Genomic DNA, 17,946 nt, shown 5'->3' on the forward strand with positions numbered 1-17,946 from the left:
TCCGTGGTTGTCATCCGTACTCTGCTAGATGACAGAATCAACAACATCAACATCGAGGCCTCTCATCATTTTATCACACATCACCTATTACATCTACCCATGTTTTACCCCAACATTTTCATAGATATAAAATACATATACAGTTTAAATCATTGAAAACATGTATAAAAACGTTCATCCAACATAGATAGCAAGTATTCAGATAATATGCACACATAGCATGTAATTTACATAAAATACTTCATATTTATGTGTAAGCTGAAAGTAACTATGCACTCACCTGAAAGGTGGTGACTCAGCACTCGGACAGCGCTTCGATACTCTCAAAACAATTTTCCTTCGATAAAACCTAGTACCAATACTACTAGGGTTTAGTCTAATGATAACCACGACAAATTAATAGTCTGACTATTATTATTATTATATAATTGTTTAATAACACACAATATAACTCATAATAATTGCCCAAATAATTATTTTAAGGACCTAATAACATTTCTATAATTATTTGAAAGCTATATTAAAAATTGTGTAAGCGTAGCTCACTTACAGTGGATTTTAAAGAAAACCGGAACTTTATTTGGAGCAGCGTTTCGAAAATCGAAAGACTCTTTTTCTCGGTACTCCGGGAGCCTCGGGGCTTCCTTCAGGTGCTAGGGGTTCACCTAGAATTTAAGGGAATCAAAAGGGGCTAGAGAGAGAGAGAGTGAGATTTGGTGCAAGAAAACCGGCTGCCCTCACTGCCTTTTTATAGCCTACGAGGCCTCGGACTACGCTGGGTGTAGTCCTTGGCTACACGGGGTGTAAGGCTCGGATAAGGCTTCCAGCTGGCTTCGAACGTGGACCGATCTCGGAGTGGATATGAACCGGAGTACGCGGGGCGTAGCAAAGCGATGTGTCATCATCCGAAGCGAGCACCGTGGTCAGCAAGCGACAGCTCAGATGCAGCCACATCATCGATTTAGCAACAGACTTCGCAATTTTACTTTCCGACTTCTAAAAATCATAACTTTCGCATACGAGCTCCGTTTTTGACGTTCTTTATATCCACGCGAAGGTGGGAACATACTCTACAACTTTCGTTTAGACTCTGTTGGCTAATTTTGACTCTATTTTAAAAGTTATATCATTAACATGCCGGGACAGGATTGGTCCGTTAAATTCTCATAACTTCTTCATTCAACGTCCGTTTTCGCCCATCTTTTTCTCGTTATGCTACTCTTAACGAGATTTTCGATTCTTGTTTAGGTTGCGTCGGCTAAAAACTGCTTGATCTAATATTCGAATTTCGGGCTGTACACTGCTAAACCGAAACTTCAAAAAATCATAACCTCCTTATACGAAGTCAGATTTGGGCGTTCTTTTTACGGACGCTCTTGGGTTAACGTATTCTACGACTTTCATTTAGATCACTAAGGCTAAATCTCACTCTATCGTAAATTCACTATTTACGCTTTCCGGTATCGTGCCGTTTCCGTCGCGAAACTTCGACGGGTAATAACTTCTTCGTTATAACTCGGATTTCGGCGTTCTTTATATCCCCGGAATCCTTGTTTCGACCACTACAACTTTATATAAAGATACCGGGCTTATCTCACACTTGAATTTTGACGCTTATTTTTATCTTTTATTTATTAAATATTTATAAATAAATAATAAGCATAAAAATTCACATAGTTCACGTAATACTCAAATATTTCATCTTTATTATTTCAAAAAGAGTTACAATAGTTGACCTAGACTATTACATTGTCTAAAAATGCTTAGCCCTGAAACCCGGGTGTTACAATTCTCTCCCCCTTAGGATGATTCCGTCTCGGAATCATGCATCAGGAAACAGATGTGGATAACGACTCATCATGTCATCCTCTGTTTCCTAAGTGAGATTCGGCCCATTCGAATGTTTCCATCAAACTAGCACTAAGTCGACCATCTTGCGTCGTAACTTCTTAGTCTCACGGTCAACAATTGCCTCAGGCTCTTCAATCAGCCTCTTATTATCATCCATCCTTAATTCTGAGATTGGAATTATGTCGGGAACATCTCCCATGAATTTCCTCAAATAACACACATGGAAGGTGTTATGAATACCATCGAGTTCTTTGGGCAATTCCAGCTTGTAAGCTTGGTTCCCAATCTTCTGAAGAACTTTCAACGGTCCAATAAACCTTGGACTCAACTTTCCTTATTTCCCGAATTGTATAAGTCCCTTCCACGGTGAGAGTTTAAGCAAAACCGAATCCCCAACTTTGAAGGTTATCGATCGTCTTTTCTTGTCAGCATAGCTCTTCTGACGATCTTGAGCTGCTAACATTCTTTCTCTGATCACTTTCAACGTCTCTGCAGTCTCATGGACTATCTCGGGGATCATAAACTGCTTCTCTCTGGCTTCAAGCCAACAAGACGGCGTACGACACTTCTGTCCATACAAGGCTTGATTAGGTGCCATCTTGATGCTCGAGTGAAAACTATTGTTGTAGGAAAATTCTACCAGATGTAAGTGCTCGTCCCAGTTTCCTTGGAACTCAAGGGTACATGCTCTCAACATATCTTCCAGTGTCTGAATCGTTCTTTCGCTCTGGCCATTAGTTTGCGGATGGTAAGCAGTACTCAAACACAACTTTGTACGCAACTCGTCTTGTAGACTCCTCCAAAACCTTGACGTGAAACGACTATCACGATTTGATACAATCGTAAGAGGAACACCGTGAAGTCTTACAATTTCCTTCACGTAAGCATTTGCGAGCTTATCCATAGACCACTTCTCGTTGGCTGCTATGAAGTGTGCACTCTTGGTGAAACGATCCACGGCTACCCAAATCATGTCGTGTTCGTTCTTTGTCTTGGGCAGTTTAGTCACAAAATCCATGGTGATGTCTTCCTATTTACCCATGGGTACAGGTAAAGGTTCTAAACTCCCATACAGTTTTTGATGTTGTGCCTTAACTCTCGCACATGTCACGCACTCGGCCACATACTTCGCAACATCGAGCTTCATTGTCGGCCACCTGTAGTAGGGTTTTAGGTCCCTATACATTTTAGTGCTACCGGGATGAATCGAGTACATGGTCTGGTGTGCTTCTTCCATCAGAAGGTCTCTTATTCCTCCCATCTTAGGTACCCAGATTCGATCTTGGAATACCTTTAGTCCTCGACTGTTTGTACCGAACACTAACATTTTTCCCAAACGTTCTATCTTTCGGTCATTCTTCTCTAAAGCTTCTTCTTGAGCTTTCCTGATACTTTCCACAATCGTCGAGACGACCTCGATTCTCAACGCTCTTGGCATTTTCCTTTCAAGGTTGACTTTCCGACTGAGAGCATGAACAACAACATTTGCTTTACCGGGGTGGTAAAGTATCTCACAGTCGTAGTCCTTGAGTAAATCTAACCAGCTTCGTTGCCTCATGTTCAATTCTTTATGATTAAAGAGATACTGGAGACTCTTATGATTAGTGAACAACTTGCACTTCGTGCCGTAGAGGTAATGCCTCCATATCTTTAGGGTAAATACTACCGCCGCCAACTCCAAATCGTGAGTGGGGTAGTTCTTTTCGTGCTCTTTCAATTGTCGGGATGCATATGCTATCACCTTTTCTCTTTGGGTCAGAACACAACCCAATCCGACTCCAGATGCATCACTGTAAACTGTGAAGTCTTCAACTCCATCGGGTAGAGAAAGTATCGGTGCTTCACATAACTTCTTCTTTAGGTTCTCGAATGCCTCATCGTGTTTCTCACTCCACGTATATGTAGCTCCTTTGTGGGTCAAAGCTGTTAATGGAGCAGCTATCAAAGAAAATCCTTGGATAAATCGTCGGTAGTACCCAGTTAGTCCTAGAAAGCTTTGGATCTCTGTGGGACTTTTCGGACGTTCCCACTTCATCATATCCTCGATCTTTGCGAGGTCAACCATTATCCCTTCTTGGTTAACCATGTGACCCAAGAACTGGACTTCTCGTATCCAAAAGTCGCATTTGGAGAACTTAGCATAAAGCTTCTCCTCCTTTAATACTTCCAACACTTCTCGTAGATGCTTGCCATGCTCCTCTTGGCTTTTTGAGTAGATCAGAATGTCGTCGATGAACACTATCACGGATTTATCGAGGAATGGTTTACAAACCCTGTTCATCAAATCCATGAATGCTGCTGGAGCATTGGTTAGTCCAAATGACATAACCAAGAACTCGTAGTGTCCATATCTCGTTCTAAATGCAGTCTTCTCAATATCCTGCTCTCTTACCTTCAGCTGATGATATCCTGACCTAAGATCGATCTTTGAGAAGTAGCTCGAACCTTGCAGCTGATCGAATAGGTCGTCAATCCTCGGCAATGGATACTTGTTCTTCACCGTTGCCTTGTTCAGCTCTCGGTAGTCTATACACATTCTCATGCTTCCGTCCTTCTTCTTTACGAATAACACGGGAGCTCCCCATGGTGATGAACTAGGTCGAATGAAACCGTTGTCCAACAACTCCTGAAGTTGCGTCATGAGCTCCTTCATCTCCGTCGCTGCTAATCGGAAAGGTGCCTTTGCTATCGGTGTTGTGCCTGGTAACAAGTCTATACGAAACTCCACTTGCCTATCAAGTGGTAATCCGGGAAGATCTTCAGGAAAGACTTCCGGATAATCATATACGATTGGTATATTTTGCACCTCTTTCTTCTCCTTCTTAGCATCAATTACGAATGCCAAGTATGATGCACATCCTTTGGACAAACATTTCTTGGCTTTCATCAGGGAGATGATTCCAGAATTCACTCTGCGTTTGTTCCCGTACACCATAAATGATTCCCTTCCGGGTGGGTTCACCTTTACTATCTTCTTTCGGCATTGAATCTCAACATCATTGGCGCTAAGCCAATCCATACCCAAAACGATGTCGAAACCGTTTAACTCTATGGGTAATAGCTCTTCGTGGAATTCGTTTCCATTTAGGTCGATGACGATGTTCCTAATACGATTACTAATAGGTACGAATTTGCCACTGGCAACTTCTACAATCAGGGCATTATCAAGTTTTTCTACAGGCAATGCTAATTTCCCACCAAATTTATGTGACACAAAGGAGTAGTTGGCTCTGGAATCAAATAGTATATTGGCAGACAAACCATTTACAAGAAAGGTACCTGAAGCGACGTCTGCTGCCTCCTTCGCAGCCTCAAGTGTCATCTGGAAGGCCCTCGCCTTCGGCTTCGGAGGTATGTTGGGTCTTCCTGCCTCCTTCTTCTTCGGGCAAACCTTTGAAATGTGCCCCTCCTCATTGCACTCATAACAGACCTTCTTAGTGAACGTGCATTCGTTGGCATAGTGCCCAGGCTTTCCACACTTGAAACAAGTGACTCCTCCATCACATTTCCCCCGATGCTTCTTCTTGCATTTGTTGCACCATTTTGCTTCGGTTCCTCCTCCGCTCGAACCAGACTTCGAGAATTTACCCTTCATACCGAACCTCAAGGATCCGTCAAATTTCCTCTTCTCTCCCACCTCTGCTCTCTCCAGACCCTTCTCTCGTATCTAGGTCTCCACATTTTTAGCAGCCCAGATGGCGGCTTTCAGAGTGGTAGTTTGCTTGACCATTGGAGCGAAGTCTGCTGGTAATCCAAGTGCAAAATTGTTAACCTTGGAGAGTTCAGTTGGGATGAGGTGAGGAACAAGCTTCATTTTCTTAGTAAAGCTGGCAGCGTATTCAGTAACGCTCATTCTTCCCTTCTTCAGGTTTTGGAATTCGTTGTTGATCTCCAGAAGATCATGCTCAGAGCAGTATTGCATCTTCAACTGTACCAGAAAATCCTCCCACGACATCTTGCTTGCTTCACCTTTGGGCATTGAATCAGCTAGTAGCTTCCACCAACTTAGTACTCCAGATTTCAACAGAGGAACCACGAGAGCGGTCTTCTGCCTGTTGCTACACTCGCAACTCTCAAAAATCGTCTCCATCTCAGAGATCCAGTTCATGACTTCCACCGGCGTCGGGCTTCCAGATAGACTCGGTGGTTTGGACGCCATGAAATCCTTGTATTTGCATCCATGTCCGTCATTCCCTCCATCCTGGTGGTTTTGCCTAACTATCGGTGGGTTGGCTTGACCAATAGTCCCACTGTAGTTTCCCTCCTCAGTCTGCCCTTCATTCAACTCGGGCTATTCGATCTGTATGGTCACTTCCTCTCGATTTTGCTGGAGCAAACGTCTGGTTTCCTCCATTTGACGATCCAACATCGCCTGGATCATCGCTTGCACTCCAGCCATCGTTATTGGCTCAGCAGTGGCTTCCACAACCGGTATTTGCTCAATCATAGGGGGTTGGTTTCTGTTCCCATATGCATTCATGTTTCCGCTACGGGTCCTTGCCATCTTGATCTATACACCGAATATGGTGAATTTAGATCTTTATTTAGGATAGACGTTTAAATCATCCTTATCCGTCTGAAACGTTTACATGCTAGTTCTAATATCGTAGTTAAATGCTTAGAATCCTAAACACATAAGGTTTCCAGATCCGGTCGGCAATAGACCATAGATCCGAACAAATAACAGCATATCAGGCACAAGCATTTAGCACATAAAAGCATTTTAGGCACAATTCCTAAAATAAGCTAGTGCTCACACCTCACAATCATCGCTTAGCATTCTAAGTTTAAGTCTAGAAATCCTACAAATTCCTAGTTTGCTTAAACTAATGCTCTGATACCAACTGTGACATCCCCATTTTCACGGCCAGAAAAGACCGATTTTGTTTATGCTTTGTTTGAAAATCAGAGTAACATTTTAAATAAAAGTGTTGCAGAATTTGTCCCCAAACAAAATATGATAAGGATTTATCAAAAGCATTTCCAAGGAAATGTATTTCATTAAAAGACTTGGGATGTCATGTTCGATACAGATCAAAAGCATAAACAATACAATATAAGCCTTACTACATTATTTCGTATCTACAGGCCTATATCCGTAATCCTTCATCCAAAACATCACATCTATGCTCATGCGCCACTACCTGTAATACAAGAAACTGAGTGGGTCAGGCTTGGGAGCCTGGTGAGCACATAAGATTTTCAACCCACAATAAATAAGTTTATTAATTTCATCAATCAACAATAACCCGATTACCCGTTCCCGTTATCCTCACTTTACGTCCCTAAACACCTATCATAAGGGACCTAGCCTAAGGATCATCATCGGGATGGACACTACTGCTAAGGGGAATCCTCAACAATAAATGTCCTAAAGGCAACTATGTGGGGGATGGAGTACACCGTTGAACACATCGTTCACAAACACCTACAGGTTGCGAGCCTGCTAGTGTTCCACTAGACTGTCTAGAAGAGTCCGTGGTTGTCATCTGTACTCTGCTAGATGACAGAATCAACAACATCAACATCGAGGCCTCTCATCATTTTATCACACATCACCTATTACATCTACCCATGTTTTACCCCAACATTTTCATAGATATAAAATACATATACAGTTTAAATCATTGAAAACATGTATAAAAACGTTCATCCAGCATAGATAGCAAGTATTCAGATAATATGCACACATAGCATGTAATTTACATAAAATACTTCATATTTATGTGTAAGCTGAAAGTAACTATGCACTCACCTGAAAGGTGGTGACTCAGCACTCGGACAGCGCTTCGATACTCTCAAAACAATTTTCCTTCGATAAAACCTAGTACCAATACTACTAGGGTTTAGTCTAATGATAACCACGGCAAATTAATAGTCTGACAATTATTATTATTATATAATTGTTTAATAACACTCAATATAACTCATAATAATTGCCCAAATAATTATTTTAAGGACCTAATAACATTCCTATAATTATTTGAAAGCTATATTAAAAATTGTGTAAGCGTAGCTCACTTACAGTGGATTTTAAAGAAAACCGGAACTTTATTTGGAGCAGCGTTTCGAAAATCGAAAGACTCTTTTTCTTGGTACTCCGGGAGCCTCGGGGCTTCCTTCGGGTGCTAGGGGTTCACCTAGAATTTAAGGGAATCAAAAGGGGCTAGAGAGAGAGAGAGTGAGATTTGGTGCAAGAAAACCGGCTGCCCTCGCTGCCTTTTTATAGCCTACGAGGCCTCGGACTACGCTGGGTGTAGTCCTTGGCTACACGGGGTGTAAGGCTCGGATAAGGCTTCCAGCTGGCTTCGAACGTGGACCGATCTCGGAGTGGATATGAACCGGAGTACACGGGGCGTAGCAAAGTGACATGTCATCATCCGAAGCGAGCACCGTGGTCAGCAGGTTACGGCTCAGATGCAGGCACATCATCGATTTAGCAACATACTTCGCAATTTTACTTTTCGACTTCTAAAAATCATAACTTTCACATACGAGATCCGTTTTTGAGGTTCTTTATATCCACGCGAAGGTGGGAACATACTCTACAACTTTTGTTTAGACTCCGTTGGCTAATTTTGACTCTATCTTAAAAGTTATATCATTAACATGCCGGGACAGGATTGGTCCGTTAAATTCTCATAACTTCTTCATTCGACGTCCGTTTTCGCCCATTTTTTTTCTCGTTACGCTACTCTTTACGAGATTTTTGATTCTTGTTTAGGTTGCATCGGCTAAAAACCGCTCGATCTAATATTCGAATTTCGGGCTGTACACTGCTAAACTGAAACTTCGAAAAATCATAACTTCCTTATACGAAGTCAGATTTGGGCGTTCTTTTTATGGACGCTCTCGGTTTAACGTATTCTACAACTTTCATTTAGATCACTAAGGCTAAATTTCGCTCTATCGTAAATTCACTATTTACGCTTTCCGGTATCGTGCCGTTTCCGTCGCAAAACTTCGACGGGTAATAACTTATTCGTTATAACTCGGATTTCAGCGTTCTTTATATCCCTAGAATCCTTGTTTCGACCACTACAACTTTATATAAAGATATCGGGCTTATCTCACACTTGAATTTTGACGCTTATTTTTATCTTTTATTTATTAAATATGTATAAATACATAATAAGCATAAAAATTCACATAATTCACATAATACTCAAATATTTCATCTTTATTATTTCAAAAAGAGTTACAATAGTTGACCTAGACTATTACATTGTCTAAAAATGCTTAGCCTTGAAACCCGGACGTTACAACCGAGAACAACGGAAACGTTCTGGGGCGGAGGACGTCATGGAATGTATCACAACAATGTAAAGTAGTAAACAAGCAACAACATCATCCATTGCATTAATAGTATAATTTTAAATACGTGTGTGTTCTTTCATATCATAAACAACATAATGAATTTTCAAAATAAAAGACATGTCTTGACTGCTCCGCCTTCACAAAACTTGGTCGTCGTACCTGTCTATTTGTGACTTGAGAATACAAGTTATTTTGAAAGCGAGTATCAGCAATAAAGATGGTGAATTCATAAGTATTAATGTGTCTTTGATTTGTAAAACTATAAAGAAAGACTTGTTAATGTTTGAAGAAAAGTTTGTATCAATGAACATGTTTGTAAGTAATTGTAAGAGTTTGACAACCCTAGAAAATCCCATATTTCCTACTAGTATAAAAAGTAGTCTTCTACCAAGACTCGACTATTTTGAAAGTAGTCTTCTACCAAGACTCGATTGTTTTAAAAGTAGTCTTCTACCATGACCTGACTGTTTTGAAAGTAGTCTTCTACCAAGACCCGATTGTTTTGAAAGTAGTCTTCTACCAAGACCCGACTGTTTTGTAAGTAAGCACCATTGTAAATGTGACGATTTTTCCCCTGTTTAACTATTATTATAAAACCATAGTCTACCTCATCGTTTATGCGTATGAGTCACAATATAAAGGTAATAAGGAAAATAGTCTATCTATATTAAATATATCCTTCCTCGTCATTCATGTGAATGTGTTACAAAGTAAAGGTAAGAAGAAATTAATATAATAACTAAAATTGTATCCTTTTGAACTAGGATATTCACGGCGTGGAAACTCGCCGAACAGTACAACTGTAGACACCCGTCGATGAGCATTTTCCCTACTGTAGCTAACAGCCTTGGGTGTGGAATGGTAAGTCCCGAAACGTTTGTAACAGATTCTATGTAATAGTATCTATTAAACGTATTAATGTAAACGTGTTCATGTAAGCGTATTCATGTAAGCGTATCTATGTAAACGTATTCATGTAAGCGTATCTATGTAAACATATCTCTTCATATTGTATGTAATGTATTAGTATAGACTCATGAATGAACTGACTCTTGTGTGATTCCTTGTACTTAGAATAGTAAGTAATATCTCCTAACTATACCTATTATAGTTACTAGTAGTATACGTGTATAACTGAAAGTATGCCTTTGCTACCCAAAGGTACTGAACTGACTGGTGGAACTTTTATGTCTATATATGTATACATGATATATAACTAATATTTAGACGACATTCGGACGAGCAAACGATGCCCTAAGGCCACATCCCAACGAGGAAAAGGAAATAAAGCGAGCTAAACTTCCTAAGTCCTTTAAACACTATTTATATAATTATACATATCTAGGCATGCATTTGACAATATAAAAGCATAAAAGAAGTTTTCTAAAACCTTTGAAATATTTAATACTAAGCAACGAAGACTTGATGTCAGTTTATAAAACGATTTGAAAGTATTTTGTTTGATAAGACAGTTTTAGTATAAGGAAAACCTTTGTTTGAAAACACATTTGTAACAGAGTTTGAAAGGAAACATACGGTACGTAAAGCAGTTTGATAAAGAGTTTTTAACATGTAAAAACGTTTATGAAAGTCATTTGAAGAAATTTGTTTGGTAAAACAGTTAACATATAGTAAATCCATTTGAATGCTAGTTATTAATCACATGCGATTGATATAACAAATAGCATAATTCAACTTGTATCCCCCCATAAAGCATTTATAAACATTTAGAAACATTTAAAAGGGTTAATTAAGGGGTATGAACTCACCTGTAGTGAGCGGATCGGATGGAAGTGTCGGATAAGTGCTTGGTGTCAGGTGAAGACTTAGACACACACAATGATCCTAATAACATATGAAGACATATGTATATATATACACACACAATTAGTGATTATAACACTAATTAGACATTAGACATGTATAAACATCCTAATGTGAGGAAAACACTTTGGTCAAAGTGTTAGGAGGCCATTGGATTGCGACAAAGGAGTGCAAGACCTCATACGGGAGTTTATGGTCAATGGACCATGTTGGTTGGAGTTTATGGTCCAGGGGAGTTTACTCCTAACCTTAAACTCTCAATTAGGTCACCAAACTAGGCTTAAAACTATCATAACTTAAGTGGCTAAGTGTTCTAAGGCTTAAACAAGAGGTTGGGTGAGTTTAAGGTCCAAGAATGACCTTGTATCATGTTTACGGTCTGGGGACCACTTCCCCATGAGTTTACGGCCGTAAACTCATGGTAAGAAGTAACATTTAGTGTATCGAGGTCCTTAGTTCAATGGTGTAAGGCTCTATGCTAATATCCAAGGCTTACTGTGGTGTTAGGGGCATCAAAACACCCTTTGGGGGTGTTTACGGTTTTGGGAGATTCCCAAACCGTAAACTCATGTTCATGGGGGGGGGGGTTTGGTGTTTTTCAAGTGCTAAACTCATCAAGGGAAGGATCTATGCTTGTAACGACCCGTTTCCGGTATGTTAATTCCTTGGTAATTGTTGTAAGTTTTGCAAGAGGAACTCAGCGAGTTCATAGCCTGACTCGCCGAGTAGGGTCGCGGCTGCGTGCACGCGTGAGCCGGGGACTCGGCAAGTCCATATCCTGGACTCGGCGAGTCCATCCGTCTGGGTGAAACCCTAAATCCCCGGGTTGCCCACTATTTAAACCACCTTATAGCCCCATTCTCGCCTCCCTCACCCTGAGAACGTAGTGAGAAAACCCTAATCCTCCCTTGAGAGCTTATAAGTGATTTGGTGCCATTTTGTGAAGGTGTGAAGAAGGAGAAGAAGAAAGAAGCAAGGAAACGAGTTGTAGTGCAAAGATCCAAGGGCAAATCTGAGTTTATTGAGGTATTTTCGGAGTTCCCTTCTTGTTATATGCTTTAAACTTCCATTAGAGCTCTTCTAAGAGCTATTGATGTTTGTTCCAAGCCTTATGTTTGCATGAATGTCTTAATAAGTCGAAATACCTTTGGATCTGAATGTTGGGGTGTTGTAGAGCCCAGATCTACTGTCTTTTTGGAGTTACTTTGCATATTAATCATAGATCTACCCATTTTATGCATCTTTTAGCCTTATTTCCCTTATTCATGAGGTTGTGCACGTAAAGTTGGAAACTTTACGTGGTAAATCAGCTTATTGGACTCAGATCTATCAATTGTATGTGTTGGATTCAAACAAAATCGAGTAGAAATCAGTTGCATGGCGGCAACTCGGCGAGTCGGGAAGAACGACTCGGCGAGTTGGGTCGCGAGTTCCTGAGTCCTTCATTTTGATCAGTGTCGAGTGAATCCAGTGAGTTAGAGAGTGGACTCAGCGAGTTGAGGGTAGACTCAGTAATGGAGGGACTCGGCGAGTTGTTCATACAACTCGGCGAGTCCAAGGCAATCTTCTTAGGATCATGAACAACTCGTCGAGTTTGTTCATACGGCTCGGCGAGTCGGATGAAGATTGTCTGAGTTCTTGGATCAAGGGTGTACTCGTCGAGTCGATGCCACACTCGACGAGTAGCAGCGTGTAGAACTGAGAAGTGAGAGTAGGACTCGGCGAGTTGGTGGCCCAACTCGGCGAGTCAGCCCCAAAAGTAAGTTGACTTTGACCAAGGGTAAAAGAGTCATTTTACCCCAAGTGCAGTGTTTAGTATTTGATTGAGTGTGTTCATGGGCTTGTAGCCGAGGAGATTCAGGAGCAACAGCCGGTAGCTTTCAGAGACACACACTCAGCCGCCAGTTTACGAGGTGAGTTTCCTTCCAGTAGGGACGGGTCTAAGGCCACAATGCCGGCCCGTCCAGTTAGCAGTAGTTTTCGGACTTGATCCGATGCAGTAGTTAGTATGTTTGATGCCTTCGTGGCTCAGACAGGATTTGTGAGCTATGTTTTATGTGTTATGTATTATGTGTTCCGGGCTACGGCCCGATGTAGTATGCAGTATATGTGTTCATACTAGTTGTTATGATATGCTATGCTATGTTCAGTCCCGGACTTCGGTCCGATGCAGCCAGTTCCGGACTTCGATTTGATGCAGTTAGTTCCAGACTTTGGTCCGATGCAGGGGACAAGGTCCCAGACAGTTCCGGACTTCGGTCCGATGCAGTTAGTTCCGGACTTTGGTCCGATGCAGGGGACAAGGTCCCAGTCAGTTCCGGACTTCGGTCCGATGCAGTTAGTTCCGGACCTTGGTCCGATGCAGGGGACAAGGTCCCAGTCAGTTCCGGACTTCGGTCCGATGCAGTTTCCGGGCTTCGTCCCGATGCAGTGGGCAAGGCCCGATATGTGTTTATATGATATTGCTATTGTATGGTATGTGGTATTTTGGGGGAGCTCACTAAGCTTCGTGCTTACAGTTTCAGTTTTGGTTTCAGGTACTTCCGCAAGCAAAGGGAAGAGCTCGGGATGATGGCATCGCACACACCACCGCCTCAGCTTTAGCCTGGGATTGATTTAGTTGTTTTGATTTGATGTAGTATGATACAGTTTTCCGCACAGTATTTTATTATGTTTTGGAATACATCACGCATGGTTTTATTATATGATGCTCTGATTACAGTTTTGACTATATTAAAAACAAAAAATTTTGGGTCGTATTTTTGGGTCGTTTCAATGCTAGGTTCTAAGCATAAGGAAGGAGCTAGGGCACACTTTGTCACCCATTTTAGGGTTTACGGCCTAAGAAGATCTTGGGCCGTAAACGCCTTGTTCTTGTGTTTATTGGGTGATTTCCTTGATATATGGATGTGTAACAAGCTTTAATGCACTCTAGGATAGAAGTACTTACAATTTGGACGAAAGCTTGAAGATCCTTGGGAGAGAAATCGGGTTTTTCTCTAGTTTGAAATGGAAGAAATGAAGGAAAAATGGCTAAATGTCATATATATGTACTCCATGGAGTTTACGGTTCAAATGCCATTTGGGCCTTAAACTCAAAAATCTTGGAGTTTTTGGAACTTTACTGATGCACAATAAACTCCAGAGTATACGCCCTATGTTTACGTCTTGAAGGGTTAAAGCTCAGAATGCTCAAACGGACACCAAACGTGCTAAAAGGTAGCATAAATGAGTTTGACTTTCTATGAGGTGTTTGACTGTACCGGATAGAAAATTTCGGGTTGTCACAGGCTGCATATCTGTAATGGAAATACTCCATCATAGCGGTCTTTATAGACCCAAACAACTTCAGAATTTGACCCCGGACAATCTCGACCACCTCCTCGCGGATGATTTCCCTGACTCGATCCTCTGTCAACACTCGCCCCTCCTGGCCGATAACCTCAGGCGCTGCTGGGGCCTCCTAATCACCCTGTCCTGATCCGGATTCGGATCCTGTCATGAAACGCCTCGTAACCACCATACTGAAAATATAACAAGAAGATATCAGAAAATCCGCATAAATAACTAGGAACCAACTCCCTACTAAACCCTAGGGGTTGTGACTTCCTTGCTATGTGTATGGGTCCTGTGCTTTCAGTAGTACGAGCCCATACTACCTTCCACACTTACCCATATTTGTCTCAAGTATCACCACAACACCCTAAAAATATACATCCACGTGGTGGTCGCTCAACCTCACCCCTAGAGGAAGGATAACTGTCTCACAACTGACCTACCAGCCTTACACAACCCACTTATCCATGAAACTTCCACCAACCCTGTAGCACTAGTGTATGCTGGCCATACATAACGCTAGACCTTATAGACTTTCGAATATCCAACCCTACCCTAAGTCTCTAATCAAACAAGAACATAACATAAGGCTAAATCAAACATTCTCAGGCTATAAGATCTTAATTATGTATAACCGTGATGCATACACTAAACAACCACAATAATGATGTCAATTTCATATAGAGGAAACCCTACGCTAGCAGGCATCATGTAATCTGGAAATTCTATCATGCAATTCCTGAAGATCCCTAGCCTAGCACTAGCATGCTGTTCTAACATATCACATCATCAAATAACTGTATGGTATTCTAGGGTCTACTTACTGGATCCGGTTGATCGTACACCTTGCATCCTCCTTTACTTATTTTTGAAAACCATTTGAAAATCGTTTCCTTGATTTGAGACTGGAGTCCTATGAGTGTTCCTCCAATTCACTTAAACCAAGGCTCTGATACCAACTTGTAACACCCAAAAAATTCAAGCCAATTTAAAACTTTTCAAGACATTTAAAACCAACAGTTATTACAGATTTGTTTTCAAAATAGTATATATCAGATTTTTCCCAGAATCATAAACAAAACATGAGGAGCTGTACGATCATGTGTTCGCCTTGCCGCGATCCCCTGATGTACCTAAAACAATAAACTAAAACTGTAAGACCAATAGCTTAGTAAGTTCCCCCAAAATAAGAACACCACACAGTCATAACCATATCATATAAACATATCGGCAAACAATATGCATAATGAGCCTTTAACCTGACTGGACCGCCTTGCAGGACTTCAGCCTATCTGGATCGCTCCCCGAGCCTTCAACACGTCTCGACTGCCTCGAAGGGCCTACAGCTTATCCGGACCGCTCGCTGGGCCTTCGGCCTAACTGAACCCCTTTGCAGGGCTTTCAGTTTATCCGGACCGCCCTGGGTATGTTGGCCTTCAACAAAGAGCATGACCGCCTCAACCCAACCCCCAATAAACAAACATGTGCACATACATATCATACGCTAGCATATATAACAGTCAAGACGATCTAACAGATCACTAATCATAGCAACATCCTATTACCAGGGTACAGACCTAACCAGATCATTAAGAATATCACCATCCTAACTACCATGATGTAAACCAATAAGCATATCATATAATAAACCCGAATACAAATTCGACAAGTGCCGACATTGGTGCCTTAGACCCATTAGATATAGTGAGGATAACTCACCTCACAACTGACGAACTGAAGTGATAAGCTCAATTCTCAGATCACCGTCACAAACTCTACCACCTGTATTCAACATAGAATAATATCCATAAATTTCCAATTTCCCAAAATGCCCCCAAAAGTCAACTAGTCAACCCTTGGTCAAAGTCAAAATCAAAGTCAATGATCATGCTCAATATTCCATGTTGACCTTAACTCGTCGAGTACAACCAACCACTCGTTGAGTCACTTGGGTGACTCGTCGAGTTCCTAATGTTTGTGGCCGTAAACTCCTTGGCCAACTCGTCGAGTTTTCTTGTAACTCGCCGAGTTCATGCGTGTCCATAGGTTGGGAAAACCCTAGCTGACTCGTCGAGTCACTTTACTGACTCGCCAAGCCCACGACAATCTTCATCGGACTCACCGAGTTGACCATGCAACTCGCCGAGTCCCTTCAGTCCTTCATCCAAATAAATGCTTTTTAAGCCATGCTAAGGTTCCATATTGCAGATCCAAATCCCCAAGGCATGTTTATCACATAAAGTTGAAAATTTTACGTGCATGCAAGGCTCTAGAGACTCTAAATGACAAATCCAAGCTTGCAATGGAGTGTTACACCTTAGGATTGTCTCATTCTTGCAAAATCTGGAAGCTTTATGGACTTAGAGACCCAAGAGAGTTCAAATATGAAGTTGCAACTTCAGATCTTAGCTCAAACACAAGAAATGCTTCCTAATATGCTAGAAAAGCCCTAAAATCCACCCAAATGAGATCTAGAATGAAATGAGGTCAAGATAACGGCTTAATACCTTCAAAAGGATGCCAACTGAGGTAGATCTCTGATTCCCACACGTTCCTTGCTCCTAGTCACTTGATCTCCAAGTTTTTCTCACCAAAAATCCTCTTCCAAAGCTTAAACACATAAATGGAGCACACTCACACGAATTAGGGTTTGTGGAGTATTAAGAGGCTGTAAGGGGAGGCTGAGGAGGCTAATTGTCCTTTAGATAGGGTGCAAAACCCCGGAAATTAGGGTTTCATCCTCCAGCTTCTACTTGTCGAGTCCCTTCTTGGACTCGGCAAGTAGGTCACTTAAAAATGTGGACCAACCTGCTGCTACTCGATGATTAAAGGCAACCAACTCGTCGAGTAGACCTTGGAATCATGAAAATCTATAACCAAATAAATACCTGAGAATCGGGGCGTTACAATTCTCCCCCACTTGAACTAGACTTTGTCCTCGAAGTCTGCCACGGTGAACAACTCCGGATAATGCTCTTGCATCTCTGCCTCCGGCTCCCACGTCCACTCGGACTCCCTCCGGTGCTCCCACTGTATGTTTACCAAAGGTATCTCTTAGTTCCACAAAATCTTCATCTTTCTCTCCAGAATGGATAATAATGTTGCATATTTGTTAGATTAAAATTGGATTATATTGGTTCAGTTATTAGTTGGATTTTCAGGATAATCCAATAACTCATCTAATCTAATTGGATTTTGAAATTTCGCATCCAATCCAATCCAATTGTAATTGGATATCCAATCCAATCGACCGTTTGGTAATTGGATCGATTAATTTTTGCACACCCCTAGTCTAAATTGAATTTCGTTCCATAAAAGACACTAATTTATCATTTTTTTTTCAATTTTGACACTAAGTTTTAATTATTATTATTATTATTATTATTATTATTATTATTATTATTATTATTATTATTATTATTATTTTCAGATTTGACATTTTTTTTTCAATAGCGAACATTATTTTTTCTATTTTTGTTCAATGTTGACTATTTTCCATTTGAAACCGTATATATATATATATATATATATATATATATATATATATATATATATATATATATATATATATATATATATCATTTTATTACATTTTAAATCATATATATTCTTTTATTT

Source organism: Lactuca sativa, chromosome 2, assembly GCF_002870075.4.
Source record: "Lactuca sativa cultivar Salinas chromosome 2, Lsat_Salinas_v11, whole genome shotgun sequence".
In the NCBI taxonomy this organism is placed as follows: Eukaryota; Viridiplantae; Streptophyta; class Magnoliopsida; order Asterales; family Asteraceae; genus Lactuca; species Lactuca sativa.